This window comes from Fistularia commersonii, chromosome 3, assembly GCF_037954325.1.
Source record: "Fistularia commersonii isolate RoL2024-O1a breed Wild chromosome 3, RoL_Fcom_v1.0, whole genome shotgun sequence".
NCBI classification, from domain to species: Eukaryota; Metazoa; Chordata; class Actinopteri; order Syngnathiformes; family Fistulariidae; genus Fistularia; species Fistularia commersonii.
The window spans coordinates 5,906,680-5,934,445 of record NC_141286.1 but is presented as its reverse complement, the minus strand read 5'-3'; the positions used below and the strand labels follow the sequence as shown (position 1 = coordinate 5,934,445).

The 27,766-nt window shown below is 40.6% G+C and overlaps 1 long non-coding RNA gene across 6 annotated transcripts in view; it reads right to left on the bottom strand.

Moving 5' to 3' along the window:
• The window catches only part of LOC147235316 (uncharacterized), a 102,728-nt gene that overhangs the window by 52,544 nt on the left and 22,418 nt on the right, over positions 1-27,766 (bottom strand). For all 6 annotated transcript variants that reach the window (XR_015104454.1, XR_015104451.1, XR_015104457.1 and 3 more), the window contains one exon: positions 11,185-11,236. This is a non-coding gene — a long non-coding RNA (uncharacterized LOC147235316). The remainder of the gene's footprint in view (positions 1-11,184; positions 11,237-27,766) is intronic.

Genomic DNA, 27,766 nt, shown 5'->3' with positions numbered 1-27,766 from the left:
CAAAAAACAGGAGGCCTAAAGTCAGCTTGGCCCAGGGCGAAAGATGTGCTCCACAGAGACACAACCATGCTGATCTGGAGCTCTTTCTAAACAATGTGCAGGAAACACACATGTGGGCAACACACATGAGCGTACATGGAAATACATGCAGCGCGCACAATGTGTTTGCACAGGAGATGATGCAGCCACAGGCCTGTTGTACAATGGGAGCTTTTGTTCAAATCCCGCAACACACACACACACACACAAGTACAGTACAGGCATAGTAAAAATCTTCATGCATACCAGACACAGCAGGTTCAAGGCTGAAAGCTGCATCTATTTCATACATCTGGGCTGTCTCACCGGAGCACAGCTACACTGCATAGCGCCCTGTATATGGATCTGGTGTTTCATGTTAGTATGTGTGTGTATGTTTGTGTGTACGCCGAGATAGAGGCAGTGTGAGTGCGCCCAGTAAGTGTGTCAGGTCACATTACAGTATGTTCTGTCATGAGGTAGAGATGAACCGCGGGAGAGGACTTCAGCGCAACATTTTGTGTTGTTGGTCTGGCAGAGTCAACGCCTTCACAACCACCCCGGGTTCTTAAATCTGTCACGCGCATTCAACGGCTCAAGAAAACATGGGCATCCTCGAGCAATGCGCGTTTTATAAAAATGCAAATCATGTCCCTCTATGTTTCAATTTTGTCAAAACCGATCAAAGCCCTGAAGTCCGCTGTGTCGTAGGTAGGTTATTGAGTATACAGCTGTTGTTTGTCTTTTTTTAAGCGACAGGCTAAATTTCAGTTCTTCAAAAGTGTGTTTCGTAATGTGTGATCAAATGTTTGTACAGCTGAAATAAATCTTGTGTATCGATGATGTGGGTCTCCGCCATTGATCCTACAACTTACAGCCTCTATTTGTTTTGGGAGACACTTGGTGCATCACTTCCCGCACAAGCAAAGATCACAAAATAGTGAAACTAATCACGAAAACTGACTTTTCAGGGGGTAATGTTTTCTTTATAACCTTCCCCACTGCAAACAAGACTCTGCCTATTGCATTTTGATTTCCCTTTTTTGGGTAGCTAAAGTGCATTTATTCTCTCACAGACATCTCGGGGTGGACTTGCAAACAGCATGATGTCCTCTTCTGTATCTGCTCTTTCTGCTATCAGCTGAATGACAGATAGGGAAAGTGCAATTTATGAGGTGCTCCTTTTATTATGTCTCTTAAAATGCAGAGTACAGTGGGCTCTGTTTTGTTGATACTTTAAAAAAAAACTGCCTCACCAGCTCAGTGTGTAACGGAAGGATAAACTGTGAGACACTTGAGAAAGGTTATGCCAGTCAAGATATTGGGCATGATAGTCGCAGACCTCTTGCTCTTTAAGAGAAAAAAAATTACCAGGAGAAAAATGTACCTTTGTCAATTGATTGGAAACTATCAGCTACCGTTACCTCCTCCTGACCGTTCAATGATCCCGACACAAAGGTGTGTGGGAAACACTGCTTTTATCTCTTTTTGTCCCCTTGTTATTTATGCCTAAGTAATGTAGTGGAATGATTGACAAGACAGATTCAAATCGATAGTCACGCATTAGTTTCTGGTTTGGTTCAGTTTCATTACTTCTGCCTGACCAAGGTGACAAGCACTCGTCCAGCGATTGCCTGACATAATCACAACTTTGCATATGAAGTGACCTTCATATTAACAATTGGCATTATCAGACTCCTTTGGGGGTTCTGCTCTCCTGATGCATAACAGCTTAATATTTGTAAAGTTTTGTTCAATTGTATTGGGCGAATTAACATTTCCTGCCTCTTCAATTTTTAGGTAGCGTTAAACTTGGTAACAGTGTTAGTGAGACCCTGACTATGTTGCTTCCGGGTGGTGGATTTATTCACACATTTCCTCTTAAACTAAATCCAAACACCACTTTGGCCTATTGATGTTGCGTGTAAATACACACACACGCACACACAACTAAAAGTTGATTCTCTTTGGTCTCCCAAAAGTTGTGCTTCACACTATATGAGCAAATCATCTATGAGCATATTATATGGGCAAACAAATTCTATAAATTGCTGAGACATTTTTAACCATCCATTTTTAAAAGAGTATTATTATGGTGAAACTAATCTGTCTATCATGGTAAGAATAGCCGCGGGGCAATATCGTCTATTTTTATGCTTATGAATAAGGTAAGGGTTGTACTTGAATGAGTCTTGTGAAAAGGGGTTAACAATCTCTGCCTGCGTGGCCAAATATCACCATGCAATTAAAATCACGAGTCCTATCGATTCATGTAAAATTGTCAGATCTGCTGTAAATTAGCACTTAATGCAACCAGTATGTCCATACATGTAAAACCCGCAGGAAGCCAACGGCGTGTGAGTTTACTCCGATAACACTACGGCACGGAGGACGGATTGTTTGATGTAAATTAGGTTTACAGCCGACTGCCAACTTGCTCTTCACATGGAGGTCGGAATCTTTCTTTCTGTACTTTTCTGAACTCGCTGCACTTTATGCTTCAAAGAGAAAATCTGTTCTGTTGTGCTGGCTCTCAGAGCACTTATCTTCTGCCCCACGATTAATTGAAAACAGAACAAATCAATCGAAGTGTAGAAACGGATTGCATCTCATGCGCGCATAATACCTTTCCAAGCACACACTTTAGTACGCGTTTGTCTGTTGATTCCGGATGATGCGGGCGAAAAGTTTGTTTTTTCCATTCATACTGCGAACGGAGGAAAGAAAGAAATAAAATGCAGGTCAAGAAAGTAGTAGAAGCTTAGAATATGAACAGATGGGGAAAGGAAACTGAGGAAGAGGCAGCGCCGAGTCAAGGCGCAGACCTAATTGAATAGACGAGATAAAAGGCAGATAGAGCTCACTAAGTGATTTAAGGCCTACAGGGGCAGAACCAACAGAAAGGACCAGGACTATTAATGATTAAAAACATCTACATGACTGCAATTAGAAGATGTTAGTGCTCTTCTGTGTATGCTAGTTCAAGACAATTATCTGACGATTATAGTTTCCATAAAGAGGGCTACCATCCACGACTGAGAAAAAAAAAAAAAAAAAAGTCTGTTTCGTTTAAAATGTTTCGTTTAAGTTAAAAGGAAATTTCAAACGTGCAAATGACTTGAATACACAGACCCCTAGCAACTGCACATGGCAACTAAGCTACCAAGCTTTGAGGTTGCCAATGTTCTCATTCTTTCGATGATGTTGTTGCTGGATCTGATTTACGGCGCTGTTCAATACGTTTGATGGTACAATATGTTGACCATACAAACTGGGGTATCTCTATAGCTGCTGGCTTAAAGTGGCTACCATAAAATGAATTTGGATTTCCTCCCTGAAAACACTTTATTCACCAAAGCACCAAGCTTTCCTCGAGGGTGAAGTCACAGAACAAAAAAAGGAATAAAAATGCATCTGTAGTGTGCGGTTTCCTGCTATATGCACACTTTTTGCGCACTTGTACTGCTGCTGTGATAATTAAATTTCCCCATCTCGGGATCAATAAAGTCTGTCTTATCGTATCTTATCTGAGCTTTTCTGTAATACGAAACATGAATGTAATCAGGAATGGCACTCAAAATATGTGATATTTGTAAATTCCTCAAACAGAAACATTAGGTAAGGAAACAGTTTAATCTACATTCGATGACCAACAGTTTCTTATCCACCATGTTTCTTTGGTTCTAAAGCTAGTTTAGCATTGGAAAAGAATTATGTTGTTGGAGGAGCCGATTCTCTATTTGCAGCAATAAGGGAGTCTATTTTCAATAAAGGCGAGCCTGCAACTCAAAATATTTTCATATTCTTTGTATTTTTTCTGTCATTTGATGTTCTACAACTTTACATTGTCCTCCTATCCTGGAAGTGCACAACAGATATACACTTAAAAAAAAGATACTGAAATGTTCAAAGATTCTTCCTGGTATGTTGTCACAGGTTTTGTGTTAAACATGTTGTGTTATGTGCCACATCAGACAAACAAAACCACGTATAGGCGGGCAACATTAATGTTTTTGAAAAGACACAAATCTTCTGTGCTTTCATTCCCTGATGGCACATTAAAATAGAAGAAGCATGGCTGTGAGCTATTGCTAATAATATAGACGGAATGATCCATCTGGGAATGGGAGTTACTGACAATCAAAGACAGAACATTTACAACAGCACTGCGAGGTAACGCCTCTCTGTCTGACTATCTGTCTGACTGTCTAGTCCTCTGTCTTTTTTTTTTTTTTTTCTTCTCCAGCCGGCCCCACCCATCTTTTCGCAGCATTTCATTTTCACACCCGTGGAAGCAATCAAATATGAATGTTTATGAATGCGACCGGATGTCTCTGCGTACCTAATGACCACGCACGCACAAACACACACACACACACACACACAGACACACACGTACAAATCTGGCCTCTGTGCTGACGCAGACAGTCTTTGATTGCCTTATTTGACACTCAGCACTTGGCATTTGCTTTGGTGCACTTTCTTAGGACAAATACACGATTAAACACCTAAAAAGACGCGCTGTCAGCAGCCAGCTCTTGCAGCGTTGTCTGACAAGGGATGTCTGTCAGAGACGTGCCGTTATAGTAATAATTGCTGGGTTCCCCCTTTTTTTATTTTTTTTTATATTGTTTTTTTCCCGGATCTTCATTTTAATTATTCAATCATCATGCCATCCATATTGTGTCAGCCAGGATGTTCCATTCAGCATTTAGTGTTACATGTATATCAAAACACATTTTGGATATTCAACGGCTTGTGCTATTTAGTGAATTTTAATTCTTTATAGGTAGTACATTTGGTATTTTGATTATCAAAGGGACTTAATCTTCCATTTGTGTGATTTCAAATGCATACTGACACACAAGGGATTCAGAAAATGTTGGCATTTTGGCAATGTTGGCATAAGAGCTAGTGAAATGTGGCCTTCATTAAATATCACTAAACTCAAAAAAAAAAATAGGAAAAATGTAACGGTTAAAGTATAGTGTGAGCTCAAATGCAATTTCTGAGGTCAACATTTTGAATGACTTTTTCTTGAACCAAACCCGAGTGTTCCAACTTAAAGTTATCAATTTCTGTTGCACATATTTCTACATCTGCTAGAGGGAATATGTTTTTTTGTGTCTGGATGTTTTTCAGTTTGCGACATAGTGTATCATACGCAGACAGCGGCAAGGTGAATAGGTGTCATTACATTTTGTTTTGTTCTACCCGTCTATTCTATTTACTGTTGTCGCTGAGGCGTAGCGGTGCATCGGTCCACGCGGCAGCTGAAGGACCTAAAGGAGTTTACAATGTGTGGTTTTCTATATACCACTTTTTCAAAAGCAGAAATTTACAACGGTTTTATTTGAGACCAAATAGATAAAATCCCTCTAGATTTCATCACGAGTGACAGGAACTAGGAGATACACACCTTAATAATCATTTGTCACTCGAGAAGTCTATTATTTGCCAACATGTGAAATGCATTTAGTTACGGGTTTGCCTGAAATGGGTGGGCTTTCAGAAAAAAAAATTAAAAAAGGCTGTTCAGATACTATTAATAATGAAAGTGATATCTGAGTAAAATGTACTTGTTCAATGCCAGGAACCACCGACAGTGAATTAATTACGTCTGAATTCCAATTACGATTAGGGCCGGTATCATAATAAAACTGCACCAATCAATTTTGCTTTACAGACAGCATAAATTGACAGTGATAAGTCCAATGAAAAATATGACCTGTCCTCGCTTATGTTTTGGTTGTTCTGGATATAAAAATGAGCAACTGCTTGCAGAAAAATTTGTAGCTATCATTTTCTGAAGTAACATCCCCTTAATATGTTTTCAACTTGACACCCAAATGCTTTTAACTTGCCGTTGCAATAATAATGTGTGTTTATCTTGATTTAAATGAATGAAAATATATCAAGCGGTAAGCGACATCGGTGTTGCTAAGCTACAAAGATAGCTTGTTATTCCTCCTTCATCACGATCTACACGTCAATCAATGGTTCCTTTGGTCCAGCATCTAATCGTGCAGCCTTAGTTGTATGGCTATACTTTGAACTGTGGCTAATTGTTTAAACAGTCAACCAAGCAGTGTGTTTTTGAATCTCTTTTATACTTATACAGTAATAAAGCAATATGATCGATGCTTTAACTTTTGGCAAGTGCTGTACATCTCTCCTGCTCGCCCCACGGCACAGAATCCACTTTCCTCCACAGTTCTGCATGAAAAGTTGGCTTCTTAACTTCTCCTGTTATTAGATTTGACTAGCTCATTTTTCATCTTGACAGCTTCATTAAAGAACCCTGAAAAAGCTCAAAATATTTACGTGCATTGGTGTGAATGTGTGTGCGATCACGAATACAGTCTCACATTTCCCTCAAATGTGCCTGTCCCTGATGCTATTTCAAAGTCATTTTATTCTTCTTATTCCTCCTTTCTTTCTTCCTATCCCCATCCTTTCAAACATCCTCTCCCCGCCTTCATCCATCTGAATGCGTCATTACCCTTCTCACTCCCGTCATTGTCGGCGTTTCTTCCACCAGTCTTCTATCTTATCCCTCTTTTTTTCTGAAGCGACCCCCTTGATATTTTGTTTTCTTCTTCATTAGAGGGGAAAAAAAAGCACTTGTCTGGCTGTTGGTTTTGTCTCCAGCCTTACCAAACCTCTACCTGCTCTGCTATTGGCCGAGCGGAGTGTCGGCTGTATCGGTATTGGCTGTCTCCAGCAGGTGAGGTATAGCTGTGCCACTTAATCAATGCCCTGCAGTGAGGGAAGCATGTGCCAGACACACAGTGCAGCAGCAGCAGCAGCAGCAGCAGCAGCAGCAGCAGCAGCCGTCAGCATTGGCAGCTCTCCATGAGGCTGAACATGGGGATGGCATGACCTTCAGACGGCCAAGACCCGCAGGAGAAACACACGTGCGAATACATACACACACACGGACGGAGGGACACACACACACACACGCACACATAGATTCATACTACACTTTCCCCCTTACAAATCTCACACTTTCCCCCAAATATCTGCAGGCCACGCCCAGAGAGGAGTGTTTCCTCTGCAGAGGCAAACGTTCAACTTCTCACAATGGGGGGGACGATGTAGAGCATGGCGAGTAGGCGTGGCACTGCTTTCTGAAGGTCAAGAAGAAGCTCGAATAGCACAAGCGCACACAGAAACAGACTTTCGAGGCTGCCAGATGCATTAAACTAGAGCGGCTTTGTGTTATAAGCAAAGGATTGGCGCCTGATCATCATTTAAAATGCGTCGAACAAAAAGAATACATCGTGTGGTATATTACAATACTAAGGAGTGATATTTGTATTGTTTTGAATGTGGATTTTAATCCAAGAATGCAGGTAAACGGCACATCTGCCTGTTACTGACGGAAGGTCCAAGAGGGAAAATAATGCCGCTAAATGACGCGAATATTCTTTACTGACTGATGTGAAAGAAGAGACCAAAATATGCCCTTTGTTATAAAAGAGCCATATTGAGGGAAACGGGACAGAGAGTGCAAATTGTTTGCATGATCCCATTTTTGAGTTATCAAGACAGTGCAGGCCTTTATAGCCATTTTGGGTGGGGGTGAGAGGGCATGGTGTCTCAATTGGTAACTTCTACGAATGAATATTTTCAACCTATGATAATTCAAGAGTATTCAGTGGTGCAAAGCTTCACATGACTACACTTGCACTTCATCATATAGTATATCAAGGCAAAATGTATCTTTCTATGGCCATGACTGCCTTTTCAGATTGACATCCAGCATCCTTATAAAACACATTAAATCGGTGTCCCCCTTAAACCTTTCAGCTTACAACCTCTTGAAATAAATAAGCATTTAAAGAGTAAAATGCCCTCTATTTATACAGCGCCCTAACACCTTAATGGCACTCGAAACACTTAATATTGTATCAGTCACCGGTTTGCACTTAGATTCAAATATCGATGAAGGTTAGGAGTTCAGCAGCGTATAGAGTGTACCAGTCCAAAGACTCTTTCCCTTGGTATCTATGTTATTCACTGCCTGACCAATCCACAAATCACAGCCCTGTCTTTCTCTTTTGCAAAGATCTTACACCAAATTCACACTACCTGGTATCACATTTGTCTCCATATAAACAAATTAAAAGATCCCCGATCGGGGGGATTTTGAATTTAGTCTGTTCCATTTGCAACCCCTTTTCCCCACATGCAACACACGCTAAATCTTTCAAAAACATACGCAAATACATTAGAAAAAAAACTAATTTAAAAAGACAAAAAGGACACAGACGCGATCTGTCCATATTAATGTTGAGATAGTGCACGCAATGACAATGACAAGAATACAGGTGGAGGGAGATGATTTTGTTATTTGAGTATTAACGTTGTTTAACTTTATAAAGAATGTGTTTACCGTGTATGGATGCTACCCAGCAAGTCTCTGTTAAAAATACATAATCTTAAAACATTTCTCTTGCAACAGACAACCCCTTACGCCGTGTCTTACTGCCTCAGGGCTTAACTTTTTTGCCAGCAGATACAGATATTTAACCCCACTTGATATCTGCAATGCATCTGTGGGGCATCTGTTAGGTCCTTGGCGAGCTTTCTGCGGCTTACGCGCGGCGCTCGAGCACGGATTTACGAGTATCGTGTGAACGCTGATTCGCCTCTGATCTTTTGATGGCGAGCTCCGAAATCCATTGGACGAGGACGCCGATTGCGTGTTTGAGCACTCCGATAAACATATAAATGTTGTGGACGTGACCGCGAGGGTAAAAACAACCAGACGAAACTGTACACAAATTAGTACGAACACCGCTTACTGACTCGGTGAGGGGAAGGTACGAATTTAATAAAGTAAGAAATATGTCAGCTCTCTGCACCATGTTGCCTTCATTATATTTGACTGATGATTCAGCAGTTTCTTTTTCAGATTGGAAATGATTCCCTATCAGAATGTTCCTCTGTTCACATGCAAAGTTTCTTTTGGCTCAGCTTGCATCAGAACACCTCGGGTTCCTCGTGTTGTTGCAATCAGATCACACCCCGAACTCGGCGAAGATGCGTGTCTTCCCGATCCTTTCCCGACAGTTTTCAAAGCCGCTTGCGTCGAACCCCCGTCGATTCACTATTTGATGATCGCTGGGTTACGGCCATACAGTATCTCTGAAGAAATTGCCAAGCACGGCCAGGTTCATTCATCCGTTTTCATTCAGGAAAGATTAAAAAACACCCTCAACTGGATTTCCCTCTCTCCCACCCCTGCCCTGCCTGTATCAAACACTCCTCCCACATCTTGTACTCCTCCCTAACCCCTGACCTCCCCTCATTCTCCCGCCCTTCTCTGCTCTCCCTTCTCTTGAGCTCCATGCAGAGCCAGTAGGCCCCCCACGTCGCGGACCTATTAGCAGGCCTCGCTTCACTGTAATGATGCCACTCCTTCTGTCTGTGCAGCTGCCGCAGTGCTGAATAGAAGGGATAAATCTGGGATCCTCAACATCCGCATCCTTGTTTCAGTGCCACTCTCTGCTGTCGTGCGTGTGTGTGTGTGTGTGACAGTGAGGGGAGACGTGTCAATTGGAAGTGTCTGTCCATCACTACTGTCATTCAGAATTTTGATTATCAGCTAAAGCTTTATCAAGAAAGCACCTTTTTTGTTTAATTAAATCAGATCTATATTTCTAGGCTTATGTGGAAAGATACTGGGTCACCGCTAACTAACATTGTGTTGGTTATATTTCTTTAGAAATAAGAAAAAGAAAAATTAAAAAAAATGTCAAATGCACATTTTTACAAGATTACTCCATAATATAGTAATATAAATTCAAATTGTAAATGTATTCAATCATGAATTGAGTGCATCACAAACTTTATATTAAATGAATTAAAATTGATGATGGGTTAGCAGCATTAGCTTGCAGTTAATCAACAATATCTACGTTGAATAAGATCTTTTTCTATTTCATATCTAGAATAATAATAAGTAATTAAAATGTAAAATTGTTAAAAATGGCTACCAAATCTTAATCCGAGTAACTTAAAACTTGATGAACTGTTATATGTATGTTTGTAGTGAGTATCCGCATGAGATATCAAACGAATGCCATTTTTTAAAGGAATTTTGATCATCATTACAAAATTATAATTGAATGCCATTGTTAACTGCAACGCAATCTTCGGTCGATTCTTATCAAAACATCGGAGGATGTAATTGGAATATCTATCACGATATGAGATTTTGATACTTTGGAGAAGGGTCCAAAAATGCTTATATAAAAACATCTGAGTATCAGTGTGTAATATATGTGTCCATGTGCCAGTGGGCAGCTGCTGCAGGGTCCGTCAGTCAGTTGCTGTATTTATAGGGTGATGACCACAAAATGCCAACAGCTGCATCACACAGGGGCATACAGTGAGACGGACAGGACACCGGGACCTGACATGTTTGTCTGTCCTCCCTCAAATTATTCTACCAAGACAAAATAACTCAATTCTACAACCCTGACAACAATAAAGGTATGCCTTACACACAGAGGCAGGTCTTTTTTTTTTTTTTAAATGCCAGCATTAAAAGTGATACTGTAAAAATCTGTTTTTACTTAATAAATGACTTTCAAGTCTCTCCGTGTTTCAGTCCACGTACACATAACATTATGGAAATTCAAAAGTGCCATTTAATGCTGTCTGTGACTGCTAAGAGCCCAAATAGACAATTCAATATAACTTTAAAAAATGTTAAGTACAGTGGTAAAAAATATATAAACACATAATGTGATCCCAGTGTCTAACTTTCTACATAAATTCATGTAAATCTCCACAAAATTCTGTTGACCATCAAATAAACAGGATTTGACAGTAGCGATGAAAAATTCCAAGAATCGGTTTCACCGATCTGGAGAACGCCGGAGTCGAATGAAAAAAAAAAACATATAAATCCAACTTAAATTATAGATGCAAAACATTCTGTGTCGACAGTTCATATTAATTCTTGGCAGTGAAATGCCAATCTATTACCCATCTGTTTTCAAACTGTGAGAGGAATCCCATAGCACTATTAGTAATACACTTAGCTCACACTTAACACACCACCATAAGCATTTGTGTTATCCGTTCCCCATTACCTCTGAACCCTCCCCCCTCATTTGAAGCATGTACGGTGGGAGCACGAGCACTTACTGGTTACTGCCAGGTTTGCATGTGCGCGCTCCAGCTCCTATCCTGGTAGCTCCTGTGGACAGATAAACATCCAGCTTAATACTGATTTCATTCAAAACTGTCACCAGACATACTTAACAAGTGCAAGTTATGCAACATTTTAAAGATAATTAATATTTGCGGTTGCTTTTTTTATTTCCTTAATATCACTGCAACTCCGCTTATACATGATGAAAACAATGCATTCCGGGAGAAGCGGTGCGGCTCGCTGAGCATCATCAACTCACGTTGCCTTCATGAGATGAAGATGGTTGCCGTTTCTTATTTTACGGTTGTGTTTTAGGTGCAGAGGGATACTGGACTCCAAGCCCATAATTATGACGAACGGCGTATTTGCTGGATTCTAAGAGAAAGCTAAGCCAATTCAGAGACAGAAAGGTGCAGTGTTGAACGTGTCTCTTGCAAAGACACAAAGTCTTTGTTGAACCGCATGTCTTTTATATGCCTTTTCATTACTTTTGCATAAAAGGTCCTAATAATTTAGCGTAAGATACTGATGGCTTTATTATTTTAAGAATACTTCTTCCAGCATGGACTGATGTGCTCCATTGCTTTGGCTGTACTCACATTACACAGAGAGATGGTGCCAGTATCCGGAATCGACTTGACTAGGAACTCATTCGGGGACTCAAACTCGACCTACGATTCGAGACCCACATCTGGAATCGGGATATGAAACTTGTTTCCACATAGCTCTATGTATGCCTTGGATTCCGTTTGTTCCTATAAGCACTTGTATGTGAATGAAATCTTTGGCCGGCCTATGATTTCTCCTGAGAAGTCTTGCGGCGGTTTTCGTTGAGACCCTAATGAATTGTGAGAGTAAAACAAAATAGTTCACCAACGGCTTAATTCCTTTGTTTTTCATTCACTTATGTTAAGAGTCAAGTCATATTCCAGACAAATAAAAGGAACCAACAGAAAACCATCGCCTCTTGCTCGCTACTCCAGGCAGTGCTTGGAAGAAATAACTTGCCATGTGTTGAACATTTGAGTGCTTTACATACGTGTGTATGTAAAAAAAAATCCCATGCAAAACTGTGTGGAAACAGAAAAATAAGTATTTAAAAGCTAAATTGATGTTAGTTATCTTTGCGTCTATTAGCTGTCTGTTAATATGGCACCTGGTACTGCAACAATCATCTCAAAGAGGAAAACACATACTACATAAACTACATAAACGCAAAGGAACAGTGTTGTAATTCAATAATTCAATAGAAGTGTCAAACTATTGAACATCAGTTTATAGTATATATCAAACGATTTAACATTGGTCGTTGTCTTTTTTTGTAGCAGTCTCAAGGTTTTCCCCATCTTTTCAGAATTAGCTGAAACAGCACAAACAGCAAATTTGACTCCAATTTTTAATTAAACCTTGTACTACCCTGTAAGGACAACACCGACTGAGAAATAAAACAATAATATACAATACAATAATGCAAGATGCAAAATACAAATAAAGTTAATTATGTACCATGTGGGTAAGGGGTCAGTGTGATGATGGACAATGGAAATAAATATTGAAATCTTTATATACACATCAGTATGCATGTAACATTTACAACAAGGAATATGTGACCCAGTATGCGCAACGAGTGGCGAACAGTGACACTGGGTGCGGTTAAACGACAATGTTAGAATTCATGTTTTCCGTTCAGCTCTGGGGATTTTCCAGTTTTGTGAAAATTTCGTTTTTAACTTATGAGCCTGCAGTTTGAATGAGGTGTTGTTTGCATTTCAATGACACTTATGAGTTAATGATCTGTTAAGTTCTAGTCTGTTCCCTCTCGAAATTCACAAAACTCATTTTTCCCCTTCAAGCACTCTTGTTCTGTCTGAAATTCCCGTGTATTATCTCTCTTGTCCCCATTTCTTTGTAAATCCCTGCCCCTCTTCTGTCCTGCGATAACATCACTCTTCCTTTGGTGGGTCTTTACAATGTGTTAGTTGGCAGGACTGCAAAGGGGAGGATATTTTTAAAATTAATTTAACACGTCTTATCTTTAAGTCTACTATAGAGGCCCGGCAGTGTGTCGGAATATAACATGAATCTGAATCCTGGCTCACCTCAATGGAATGCAGCTATGTTGTAAATCACACATGCCCATTTGGCCAACCGCTTCCACCGCCAGTGTAATTTGGTTTACTTTCAGCATTTACAGCTAAGTCACGACACTGAATAATCCTGTGCGGGAGAGACACAGCACAAATGCAATATGCATCAATTTGGGTCAAATCTGAGCCATATGAGATATAAATATGGCCGTGCTCACCCAAATTCAACTGCGTTAAGCCTAAGGTGAACCGGGCTAATATTTGCATCTAACTTCCCCCGATGTCGGCTCATGTGCTATCCGAACACAGGTATTAACATCCACGCTCATCATTTATTTTGTCTGTTTGTGTTTTACCTACAAGGTGATGCAATCTTCAAGTGGAACTGCAGCTGGACTAAGTGGACAAATATCGCTCAGGGTCATGAGGGACTGAAACAGCAAAAAGCATTTATAGACTCATTTTCAGTAGCTTGGCTGATACTTCTTGTGTAACAAGCCACTAAAGCTCATCTGAGCTTGTCACAGTAGGAAAAACACTGATACAGATAATTATACAGACGGCTCTGTCGCACTCAAAATGATAAACGTGATTTCGGTTGGACTTTAAGCCGATTGGCTATCAGCCAGAAGTTGCTGATCTGGAATTAAATACATTTTTCCTGGTCAAAGTCGTTATCTTGGCAACTGCTAACTCTGTTTTTGGCACCGCAACGGTCTCTGGCCAGAGTTACCTTCCATAAAATGTTTCCAATTATTTCAACGCAGTGACGTACAAAGATTTTACATCGGGGAAAACAGCGCTGCTATTCAATTGGAAAATTTGTATCAGCAGATACTACCGAGTTGAGGTGTTTGAATTTGTATCAAGAGAAAAAAAAAAAAAAAGCAAACATCTTCTGAATATCCCCTGAATAAGGCTTTCCCATGTTGAGGGCAGAGCCAGATTCTCGCCGCTTCCAACAAATTATAGACAACAAATAATGCCTCATGTGGAATTAGTTAAAGGTGACAGGACAAACCCAGATGACTCATCCACTCAAAGTCACAGGACGGCAGGCTTTGACTGAGGTTTCTAATTCACAGCGTGGTCACAGCGGCGATGCTACCCCGTGTCTGCTCCTCCACAAATTATTTGCATTATCGTTAGATTCCGAAATAGCATGAGAAATGCGAAAACGCGAGATTTGGTCCGCTGCGTCTATGTGAAGACAACACATCTCATCACGCTCGGTGGACCTCGCACGATCGTCGGAGGTCGGAAAGTAGGTTTCGAAGCTCCTTAAGGTTTCGCAAGGACAAAGAAAGAGACAGGTTCACCCAGAGTTTGCTGTGATGTAATTGTGGACGATGGCTGTGCCGCAGTCAGTTTAGGAGGCGATATCCTCAAACGACCTCAAATGCCTCCCTCACTTTCTCCCTCCCTCCCTCCCGCTATCCTCATGCTCCCCTACCTCTCCTTTCTCCTCCCCATGCCGGTGCTATTTATCTTTTCCACACCCTTCCACATCTTTCTTGCATTTTTTAAACCACAAAAATCTCTGTTTATACCGAGACGCATTTTCCAATATTACCGGATCCACCTGCCGTCCTCTCACCCGTGTATCGCTTGCCCTGCCCAGCATCACACTGCAGTAGTATGAACAAAATCAAATGTAACCCAGCAAGCTTCATGTTAATAGGACTGAAGACGCGGGATAACACTGTTATTTATTTGTAGATTTCATGTTGGTTTTTTTTTTTTACTGATTTTATTGTATATTTAGTCTGGTGCTGGTGTTCTTTGTATGAATGTATCCTGTTTTCCTCTACAATAACAGCACCAAACAAATTTGACCTGGTGGGAATAATAAAGCTGTTTTCTGTTTTGTTGCACTGTAACCTTACGGGTTTTGATAACATTCCCTTCCCCGGATGTATTTGGCTTTATAATTTGTTTATAGTCCCTTTACACGTCTCATCCTTGCGATCCGTCGCATTTCCGACTCCCGCCTCTTTCCTGTTTTCTCATTCTTTCTCCCACTCACCTGTCGATTCAAGATTCTGCCTTTACAAGTAGGCGCTTTACAACCCCCAAGAGAATTGGAAAATGTATAGCTTTAGAGAATCATTAACAAGTGGATAAATGATTTAAATCATCTCGAAACTCATCAGGCATGTTTTGTCACAAGTGTCTTCATATGCATATGCACATAGAAGTGTTCGTATGTGTGTGTGTGTGTGTGTGTGTGTGTTTGTCCATCTCTCCTCGTTCTCTCTCTCTCTGACTGATGGAGGGTGGGGTAATCTGCACCGTTGCCATGACACCAGACAGCACTTGCTTGGCAAAGGCACGTAGCTTCCTCTCTGCTCTATTTCCCCGGAGCCCTCCACTCAGAATGTGTGCGCATCTGTGTCTGTGGATCTTGGAGAGCCATATATGAAACATAAAGCTAAATGGAAAATTTGAACGCATATCCTAAATCCTTATACGTGAGGGAATCCGGACTGTTTTGTGTATTTCGTATGAAACGTACATCTATTGACAAACATTTTATATATGTCTTTGGTGAATTGCAGTGAGCTTCATTCCCCTCTAAGTGGACTTGGACACTTTGGAACAAATCTCAAAGACTTGCCAAGGAAACATTTACTGTCTCTACCCACTGCAAAAATTGCTCTGTGAAACAGGTCGTTTCACCTCATAGACATTTTTCATCTTTATTGGACGGTGATGACGCGAAGACAACTTGCTTTGAAACCGAGACTCATGTAGGCAGATGGGACATTTGAGCTCCTGGCTATTTCCAGACTGAAGTGTCCAAAAATAAGACATTTAGTTTATAATCAGGCATGCGGGGAAAGCAAATCTAAAAATGTGTGAAACATTACTTTTAATACCACTCAAGTTTAGTACACAAATGTATCTGCGCTAATTTCAGTGCGTAGAAGATATCTAATTCCTCAAGCAAAAACCTGTTCCCAGACCTGACGCAATTACTTTTCTTAGTCTCAAAAGGCAATCACTGTGTTTAGAACCACTCTCCTCACAGCTTTCCACGCCAGCTCCGATCTATCTATCTATCTCCAGACTCCAGCCTTGATGAATAATTTAGCAGGCTATATTTCGAGCCATCTGCTTCCCTCTCTCATTCTCAGCCTCTCTCACTTGCTTTTTTATTCCTTTTTCCCCGTCCCTGTGCATTCTCCTTGTTGAGATTCTGTTGCCCTTTTCTTCTGTCGGCCTCTGGTCAGCGGCAGGCTTCCACTCACCGAGACACAACTGGAAACCTACAGACTAACGGTCTCTCCATTACACTGCCTGCTAAGAAGAGGATCGATTGAAAGTCTACTTTTACATTTGCAACCGCACAATTCCTGTCAGGTCATTCGGGGACACAATATGACGGATCTACTAGAGAATATCTATGAATGGCATTATTTTAAAACGAACCTTACCTCCCAACTTTCTGTGCCGGAGTGAAGCGTATTGGAAAACAATAGGGTGCTGATCTACATGTTTTTCTTGGGTGACTAGAAGCTTGATGATATGTACATATATATCAGAGTGCACGTATATTCAAACGGACTTAATTGTGATCGACTACTGCAACATTGCCCGCTGAAGCCCAGCAGAGGGCACCCAAGTTCCTCTTTCCTGCCAGCATAATGAGCAAGCGATCACATGCTTTTCCTCCACCAGCATCATTCCGTTTTCCATGTGCAAAAATTACATCGTGTGAGTAATTGATGATTCTCCCATGTTTGCATTGTGAGGATTACAATCTGAAAGTGAATACATAATAGCATATAGCAACCAGTTGATTGCGCAACCTCTGGGATTTATATGGGCAAATAAAGGCTACCGGGCACACATAGGGATCGTCTCAAATCACTAAGTAGACAGAAAGCCAGAGCCAGCAGCCTGAACATATTGGGAGAGGGAAAAGATCCATCTCGTGTTGATTCTAATGGGAGGAAGATCCCACAGAACTAGGCCAAAGCAGTGATGTGATGAACTTTTTCAGACAATGCTCGATCCATTAGTCGTCATGGTACCTCAACCTCCCGTGCAGATATGTCATTTAACATCAAATGAGCCTTTATAAGCAGTAACTGCTTTCCTACTTTCAGCGAGCCACCCGGGAAAATATGTACTGGGAAACAACTTCATCATTTTCAAAGCAATTTGTGACGGTTTATTGCCCCTGAAAAACATAAGAATGAAATCCATTCTTTCACTGGACTCGCTACAAACACAAAATTTTACATTTTAAACTGAAAAAGGATTGTGTATCATTGTGATGATACCCAATTCAAAATAACATAGATGAATATGGGCAGAGCGTAGTAAAAAAAAAAATAATAATAATAATAATCTGCCCTGTTTTTTTTTTTTTGGAATCATGACATTATAGTTGTTTTGCAAAAAGCAGATTGTGGGAGCAGCTAAGTATTATCGGGTTCACAAAAATTGCTGAGTTGATTTTAATACATTTCACTGACACACAAATACACAAAGAGAAAAGGCACTTTCTTTCCCTCTCCCCCAGTCCATCTGTATTTATTCTATCCACGCTTGTCAAGCGGTTATCTGGCTGCTGTCCCTGCTGGTCAGCTGACTTAGGTTAGCAGACAGACTGACCTGCTGGCTGGCTAACATGGCAGGCTAATTTGCCATCTAGGATGTGGCTGCCCCTCTCTGGACGTTGACGGATCTATAACAAACTTACATATAGTCTCTGATTCCCAGGGAGATTCACATTTAGCTTGACCTGCAATGACCAGCAGCCTGTATTTATAATATGCTCTATCTCTGCGGCAATTAAACCCCGTGAACTTCGGCATGTTGCAAACACCACAGCCGGGCAGAAGTGTAAGCAAAATACGTCTGCTAAGGCTATCTTGTCACCTCTATAATCCAACAGACGATCTGCTGGATGAACTTGTTAACCCCTTGCATTCTGTTCCATTGGACCTTCTGGCTCCCGGTGTCCTGTTTCAAGGAATACCAATTCACCGAGTGTGTGTGTGTGTGTGTGTGTCTGTGTGTCTGTGTGACTGTGTCGTAAGGTAATTGATGCATATATGATTGCCAATAAAACTGCATGTAGCATGTTTTCCATGCATGCAATGGTTACTATGAGGACTGCAACACCTTGCGGCTGCAAGTCCTTAAACCCCTATCAGTGTTTGAATATCAACGTGTGAGGGTGAATTAAGATGGAAAGAAAAAAAAGAATGACTGAGAGGAATATGACAGTGGCGATGAGGAAAGAAGGGGGGGGGGAGAAGGGACGTACAGATAAAAAGAGAGAAATTGATGGTGGCAGTGGTGGTGGTGGTGGTGAGCGACAAGGACGACGAATGAAAAAAAGGGTAAGAAAAAAAGAGGGCAAAGAGGCGAAATGAGGAGAAGGCGTGAGCGAGGCAAGGCAAGGCAAGGCGGGGAGGAACAGAGAGAGAGAGAGAGAAGGGGCTCCAGAGGGGGACTCAGGCAAGAGGGGGAGGTGGTGGAGGAGGAGGAGGAGGAGGAGGAGGAGGAGGAGGAGGGGGCTGCTGCTGCTGATGCCGGAGCACAGCGCGGCCAGGCTGAACCGAGTGAACTGCAGTGGAGGTCAGGGAGTCCAACATTCCTCTGGAACACTGTGTTTACACTGCGTAGCAGAGAGAAGGGGGGCCGAGGGGCGGGGGTAGCGCGGAGGACGACGCACAGGGAAGGAAATCATCTCCCTGAGACACTCCTTGCAGAGAAGGACTGTGTGTGCCTGTGTGTGTGTGAGAGAGAGAGAGAGAATGGACGTGTGTGTGTGTTGCTTATCCTGTAGCTGTACAGCAAGTTTCTAAAGCAACACAGTAACTTGATTCCAAAGTACCCCCCACCACCAGCCCCTGGTAACACACACACACACACACACACACACACACACACACACACACACACACACACACACACACACACACACACACACACACGTACAGACACACACACACACACACGTCCACTTACCATGACAATACTTTTTGCACTCAACATGATGGAGGTCTGTGCCGCATCAACGGATAAATAATTCCCAAGTTTGACATATCTTGATCATTTATGCGATTTGGAAACTTTTGAACATCAATAAATTACATCTTTTTTCTAAACGCTCATGTCCTCCTAAAGTAAAGGCGACCTGCACCCAATCAATCATTGCAAAACATACTTTTAGCAACAGTTTGGTGCGACGGCAAGATTTCACTTAATTGAAAGAAGATAAAAAAGCTAATGGGCTATATTAAGGACAGAAATCAATTTTAGCATGACTGAAAATATCAATATGATTTAATTATCATGACTGTGTATTTTATTTTATGTATGCAAATTTCTTATTTAAGTAAGTTTGACATAAATAGGTTTATAAAGTCTTATGAAGTCTTTTTTTAGAAGTATTAAACCAGATTGTCTTACTTTTGCAATTACGTCTCTTGAATTATCCCCATCTGTGTTTGAACTGAATTAATAGGCAATGAAATTAATTTGGGCCAATAAAGAAACATGGAAAAATCAAGTTATTACTTTTCTTTTAATTTAGTTTAATGACAACTTCATGTATTTGAAAATTTTTGTTTGTTTGTGTTCATCAGTGATTCGAAAATGACGTGTCCCTTACAATTAAGTTTTGAATTAATGTTACCCCTCCTGATTTAAAATGATCAGAGAATAATATGAAACGGCAGGTGAACGACGAATACCTGAAGCGTCTCATAATTTGCAAATGTTTATAGGTTTAAATGCAAGTGTCCAAAATTCGTGGTTCGTTTTGAGAAAATACAAATCTTGGAAACGCTTAGACTTTCAAACTGCAAGGGATCCGGCGGACGGTCACACCAGACAGCGAGAGGCCTGCAGTCACTACCCACATCCCACAAACACGTTTCATTTCACCATCTACTGGCGCAAACGAGAAACTACAGTATAGTTAAAGCAGGATCAAGTGCTGCACCGACCACTGCTCACCTTACGTTTAAACCGTGTAACATTGCAATTCAACACAAAATGCTATTGGTCTCATTCGGGTAACGACACAGAATATGATTTTACTTCAAAACCTGCGAGAAGCCACGGAAACCACGCGTGAGCCAAATATATCCGCCTGAATCGGATTCACCGGCGATTAATCGACTTGGTAATATGGAATGCTTATGTTCCATTTAAAGGGACAAGACGAGTCGTGCAAGAGGCATTTCAAGGAATCAAAGCTGAGCCGGATGGATCCGGAGCCATTCGGCTATCTCGGCTCTGGCCGGGGTAATCAATTTGTCCCCAGACGGCTTGCTGCATAGCAGCACTTGTCGCAGGGCATGCGGAGGAAACGCCACCAGACAGAAGTTAACCGAAGAGAGGACCCATTTTTTGTCATTCGTACTATCAATGTATGGCAATGGCTTCGGATTCAATACACTACCAATCAATCAAACAGAGGGGAGATCAGTTAGGGTTTGATGCAAGATGCCAGGTCTCTTTTATAAGCTCCGGTTTAATCTCGCGGCGGCTGAGTCATTGTGCCTTTGTCACGGATAGCTGCCTGTCGTTTGACAACAGAATGAGTGACATTTGACCGGGATTTCCCAAAACTTTTTCAATCAAAACATTGTCACTTAAACGCATTCTGACAGCCAGATGTCAGGCGACTGCAACCTTGTCAAAAGAAGGGGATTTCTGAGGAGAATATTTCTGGAGAGGAAATCAACTTTGGGGTGATTCTTTTCTTTTTCTTTGTACTGTGCCTTCAGTTCTAAGAAAGAGTGAAGCAATCAAACTAAGCGTATTTTTCAGTTATATATTTGGGAATTTGCACGGTTTAATGAAAATTACGCACACATCCGCATAAAGATACCGTTTCGGTGACAGGTTTCTGTCTTTCTGTTTTTCATGGAAAAGATCTGATCTCAAATGGCATTTGGAGGGATGATTTAATTAAAATATCAGGAAATGTGGCATAAGCCTTTATGAAATCCACCCTCCCTCCCCTCCACATGACAGGGATTTCAAATTTGTAATAAAAAATATAGCCGGACGGAATCACTATGGTATCTGTGTTGTTCCCACATGGACGAAGCATTTTGAATGTGCTTCAGGTAACATACTCTTACATTCGTCCAAATATACAGTGTTCTTTGTTTAACAAATCTCATCATGTTTTCGATACTAATGTGTTAATGTATGAGTAGTATTTCATTTCTGTTTTTGTAGTTTTTAAATTTCAAGAGAAATACGTTATAACCTTACAAACTTCATTTAAATTCGACAGAACTGCCAACAGACCAGACATAACAACAGGCAGAAAAAAAAAAGAAATAATAGAGGAATATTCTTCTATATACAGAAAGTCGGGCTTTAATGCTTTAAGATCATCAAAATTGTATAGAGCTCGGGAAATGTGGTTACTACTACCTCGCCTCCGCAAATAAAAATGGTAACGCCTTACATCCCTGCACAATTAAAGAAGCTCTGATGAAATAATTAGTCTGTATAGCTGCATTTAACTGCTGTATGTGAAACAGTGTAAGAGACTTGAGGTCGGGAGTCCCGCAAAAATCAAAAAACCGTCACCGACACGGGACGGAATGAGACGATTTCTCGGACCACCGCCAAGCTTACGCATTGATGAATGTGCAAACAGCTCCGTATCAGACATCTGTCGCATTTCCTTTTTTCTACGCCCCCCCCCCTCCCGCTCGCACGGAGGGAAAGTCCGGCCAGAGCGTGAAGAAATGAGAAAATGGAGACAAGAGGAGATGGGCAAGGTAGGTGTCGGGTCAGTAGTCCACAAACAACAACCGATGGCCGCGGGCTTCAAAGCCTGACAGCCGGCCACCCCTCTGTCCTTCACCCCACCTTTCTGCCGAGCCAGGACCTTTGCTCTTTCTCCATGACAGGCAGCGCTCTTTTGTCTGGGTCTGCCAGACTCTGGCCGGACCCAGACAAAAGACAGGAGCAGAGGGGACAGCAAGAATGACAGAAAGGGACAGTGGTGGGGTTGATAAATGGGGGGAGGAAAATTGGGAAGGGTTATGATCTGAGAAAACGTGCTCACCTTTTGTCCAACTCTTTCCCTCTGTCTTTTTGTGCGTGCATATTACCCATTTTTCACCTTCTCAATGGTGCTTTTTTTCAGCCCCGCGTAGGAGGCAAGTTTTGTTCTAATTATTAAACCTGTATTGAAATATAATCAGTTAAGACTCCGTACCCCTCTCCCATAAAACCTTAACATTTTAGGTTCAGCATGTGAAGGCGAACTAAAAGGAAATTCAAGATACGGGGATAGGAAGTCCAATGTTACAAGTTCCAAATCACATGAAACTGAAATTAATTTGAAAAATGCTCATTGTTACAAATAGTCAGACATGTTTATGTCGTTCAGGTGGTGAAAAACGATGTGTTAGATGTCCTGTTTTTATTCTGCATATTTTGAAAAATACAACATAAGCTAGTTGTACAAGAAATGATAAACATGAATCCAAATACTCGAGGTTGTTGCTTGATGTTGTACATGAGAAGAAGAATCTCTGAGTGCGGCAAGGCTTATAAACAAATAGTACATTTCTAAGCAATTCCAACGACCTTTTATGCATCCTAATTGTATTATTAATGCCAAAATGTCATACAAATACGTTCAGTCTTAGGGGGCCTAAAATGCAAACAGGTATTTTATGAACGTAGCATTTTGACCCTGGCCATCATCATGAAGTTTAAAAACGTAATTTGCAATTCATAATGAAAAAATAAAAAGCAAATCATAAACAATCTCACTGAAAGGAAAAAAAAAACTTTTGAAAAGGTACAAATGTTTAAATGTTAATAGTAGTGTGATCTTTTCTATTTCTACATCTTCATCAAATGGGGACTTATTCATGACATAACATGGACAATATCATTTGAGCTTACGTAACCTATGAAGACCAAATATGAAATGTTGCTCTCTTAAAAATAAATGAAAGTAAAAAAGGAAAGAGCTTTACATTTCAGTGTATCCCACAATTATTGAAGTAGGACATGTAATGGAAGACTGTGCATTTTTATCAACCAAATATAGGCCAAAGTGAAACCCCAACCCTCACACAGCTCACCCACCCGAAAATCCCCCCCCATCCTCCCCAACGCCCTCCCTTTCCTTCGAGTGTGTTCAGCTCCGGCCTCTTTGGCAGGACTATAACTCATAAGTGACTATATAGTTGCCACAGAATACTGCACCTTCTACTGGGGCGCATATAGAGCAGCGCACTCAATGTGCTTTAACGGCTCATCAGAGAGAGGAAGCCGAGAGGAAATGTGTGTGTAACAAGTGGACGAACAAGAATGGAGGTTTCCCATCGTCGGCAATAAAATAAATACGAATGCGGCTGAGAACCCGGTGAACTTTCATTCGCTAATGACTCTCCGGTTCGCATTAAATGTGTCCTGCCATGATGTGTACAAATGCAGAATGAGAAGAGAATAAGAGAGGCTGAGAGAAAACTGCGGGTGAGAGTAAGATGTCTATAGGCGAAAATTGAGAATGAGAGAGGGAAAAGGAAATATCTGGTACCCAGAGGAACTGAGCTGAGCTCGATACTTCTAAAGCCTTCACTTGTACAGTATGTATTATTTATGCTTTCCTCTGCTGTTCTCTGCCACGGTGAATGGCTGGCTGCTCGGGCGGTTGAAAAATATACTTACTGGCTGAACATTTGAAACACCGGCTGACTGGTTGAAAACATGGTGGATGACTGAACGAGATGGATTATAGCGTAACCAAAATAAATTAAGATTAGTGCCTAAACACAATGTTAGATGAGACAATAATGCTGAAAACCTCCTATCTGTTGTTTTCTGATATGAAATATCCATATCATACGTCGTGTAATACAACACCATCTGTCATTTATTAAGGAAGAGGTCTGATCGTAAATCAGTCAATTTGTTTCCTCTTCAGTGGCTCTATTGTTAAAGGGGAACATTTTACTGCGGCCTTTTAGAAAAATCTTTCCCATCATTTTTTCCAGTTATCTCACACGAACAGGACCAGAAATAAAAAAAGAATTCTAAGATATATGTTGTAAAATAAAATGTTTGGTCATGTTTGACTCAACAAATCACAACCACCACAGGATCGGTGACAAATGTTCAGATAGTTTGATGAATAACTGTCCTCATTCAGAGACAAAACGATGGTTCTTGAACCTCAGATGTAAGTGTTTTGTCCCTTGATTGTTTCACCAATGATTCCTGAGATTTAAACTTGATCCCTTAAGTCCAAACGAACAACAAGAGCTTGTTGGAGCAACAAGCAACAAGCTTAGGGGGGGGGAGTGACACAATTTTTAACTGTTGTAAACGATCACAATCGAAAGATGAATTTTACGAATGTTTCAAAACTAAAGTACACTGGCAATAGGGCGTTTTTTTTTCTGAAAAAATAAATGTTCTGCCTTTGCTTTTGACCTGAAAATAATAACCAATTAACCAATATTGTCCTGAGTTTCTAATCACTAATGTACTGCTCAATATCACTTCATTTAAGGAAGTCATGGTGCAGAATAGAAAAATAGAACTGACACGGTCATAAAGTGTCTGACTAAACACTATAAAAGATTATTTATGACTATATAAAGACTATTTATGCTGTATCTTTAGACATCAGCACTGCTTCTCTCATTTTTTTTCCAAAGGAAATTTTACATTTTAACTTTTTATTACCCTTACCCTATTGTTTATGAAACAGGTCAAAGTGTTGGAGGGAAGCGTAAGCGCAGTCTTAAAATTTGAGAAGAGCCATAATGATCCAAAGCCATGGGACGTGCAAACTGCCAACCAAAATACATCTCCAAAAATCACGACCATTACGAAAGAAGTACGACAGCCTTTGGTGTTTGTAGGATCAACTATAAGTCACCGAACCCCCACATTTGTCTACATAAAACTATGTATAACAAGATCTATTGACTATTGAATGACCATGAATTTTGAGGGACACATTTTTATTTTTTTTGGACATTCAGCTTTTCAGCAGAACTTCCAAAGAAATAGCTCATGACAAAAGGCTGTATGGTGATTTGTAATGCACTTGACAGAAAAAAAAAATCATATATATTTTTTTCTATTTCAAGGGAAGCTGCCTCTATCAAGGGCATTTAGAACAAGGATCTTCATCATATTCACAGTACAAGGTAACATTAATTTGGCCAGCTTAATCGATACATAGCAAGTCCAGGAGTGATCAATATTAGATAAGGAATAAAAAAGGATAAATAAGTTCCAGAGCTAAAACTACCAGATACAGATTTTCAAAACAAGGATGCAAGATAAAGACAATTATATTGTTCCCGCCCAGTGGCTGTGTAAAAACTCACATTTTTTTCTATGTGCTGTGGTATCAAATTACTACTGAAAGGAATATTTGAATTTTGGTATCCGGATGACCCTCGCTTGCTATGAAAACCACCCCAAATATTATCCGCGTCTACTCATAAAATATTTGCACATCTTAATATATATATACATATATATATATATTAAAAACCCCGATATAAAAATTTTATTCCGGTATCGATGTACGATTCTTTAAAAGTGTATGTTTCATTCTGGATATGATCGACTAAAGATTATAATATGTCTGAACATGTCAATGTGATGCTGCTAAATGAAGTGGTCTAAAAACATCTTTTTGTGTGACAACCGATAAAAATGACCTGCCCACATAATCCCATTCTCACACTTGATATTGTAGTGGACTTCACCAATCCACAGAGCGAGTGTTGATTTTGCTCATTTTGTGAGCCGGCAATGAGCGAACCCCCCCCCCCCCCCTCCCTGCGCCCACATGCACATACCGTCCCACCACCGCCGTTATTCACTCTTTTCCAAATACCTCCTGCCGTCTGCCATGCCCTCCAAGCCCTCAAATCTGTTATAATGTAGAATTCGGGTGGAGCCCCAGCCTTCAGTTTGTCAGCTCCAGTCAAGTCCCCCCTAATCACGGCACGGCCACCCCACATTCCTCTCATTTATCTGGGGTAGTGGAGTACAGATGGCCTCCTGAGAGAACCGCAGATATCAGGTTGGCAGGGAGGCTTTGGGGAGGTCTGCTGGCCGCCAAAATAATTACCTGTCACACAGAGAGATAGTTTGTGGGAGAGGCAGGCGTTTTTACACCAGGAAATAAAGTTGTCTTGGGATAGGCTGCCCCCCCTCCACCCTACCCGTACCCTTTCTCCGGCTCTGCCTTAATTTACTACACTCATAAGCCTATCTCCCCTCGCTTAGCTTCCTCTCGCTGTGCCGGTCTCTCACATTTCTACACAATTCATTACCAGCTGTCAATCATCTGTCTGGCAGGACAGGCTCACACATGAAACTCTCAGGAAAGTACAGGCAATAGTATGAGTAACAAGGAGCAGAATAGGACAAAGAATGGCCAGATAAATGCTTCCAGCTTCTTCTGTAATAAGAAACATGCCCCACACCTATACTTTGACATCGCGTTCAGCTTTTTTTACTGGCCTGCTGAAATGTTGGATTTACATTGGCACTCCAAATTCACATCTGGTTAAGTCATGCAGCTTTTATATGATGTTTTTTTTTTTTGATATATATGCTATTTAACAATATCATGTTGAATATATAGAGGTGGGTGGGCAGATTTATTTTGTGATTTGATAAACATGTCAACCAGTAAAATGATGGAATCGATATATTTGACAGCTGTAACCTCTAGACAAATGATTTAAATGCAGTTTACAAATTCGGAAGACAAATACCGTAGTCCAAGACAGTAATGATTGAAAGTTCTAATGAAAGTTTTTGTTGATTGGGAAAATGTGTCTTTGTGTTCAACAATTTAAGCTAAATTTTAGCCAAAATGTGCAAACCTTCAGAAAGGAAAGCACCTGTCACAATCATAGACAACCGTTTCCATTAAATCTGAGCTCCATGAATGAGCAGAGTAATGGCCTTGGATCCATTTTTTTTGTTTTTTTGTTTTTACAGCAAACGAATCCCAGCACAATATTCAGCAGACACAAGTGTGAGGTGGAGAAATAAACCCTCAAACAATGGATGTGTCTTGCTTACACATATTAGAAAAAAAAAAAAAGGTAAACCTAGATATATTTCAAGAATGCAATTCAATTTCCATAGTGAAAACTTCAACCTTTGATTTTACATTCATGATGGTAATTTCTATTTTAAACTTATGAATGTAAATCATTTTTTCATTTCAACTTGAGTATTTCAACTAATTTTGAAAATTCCCTGGGGTCGAGGACTAACTGCTGTGGAAATATAACCATTAAAGGGTTCGATTTTATCAGCTCTTACAGACAAAAATATGAAATGATAATACCTCTGAGAAGAGACCATAAAACTACAACTCACTTGGACAGACCTGGAAGGCATCAAAAATAATACAAATGCATCATTAATTAATTCCCCATCCCAAACTGTAATATTACCCTACAGTGAGCCATGTTTAATAAAAATATAA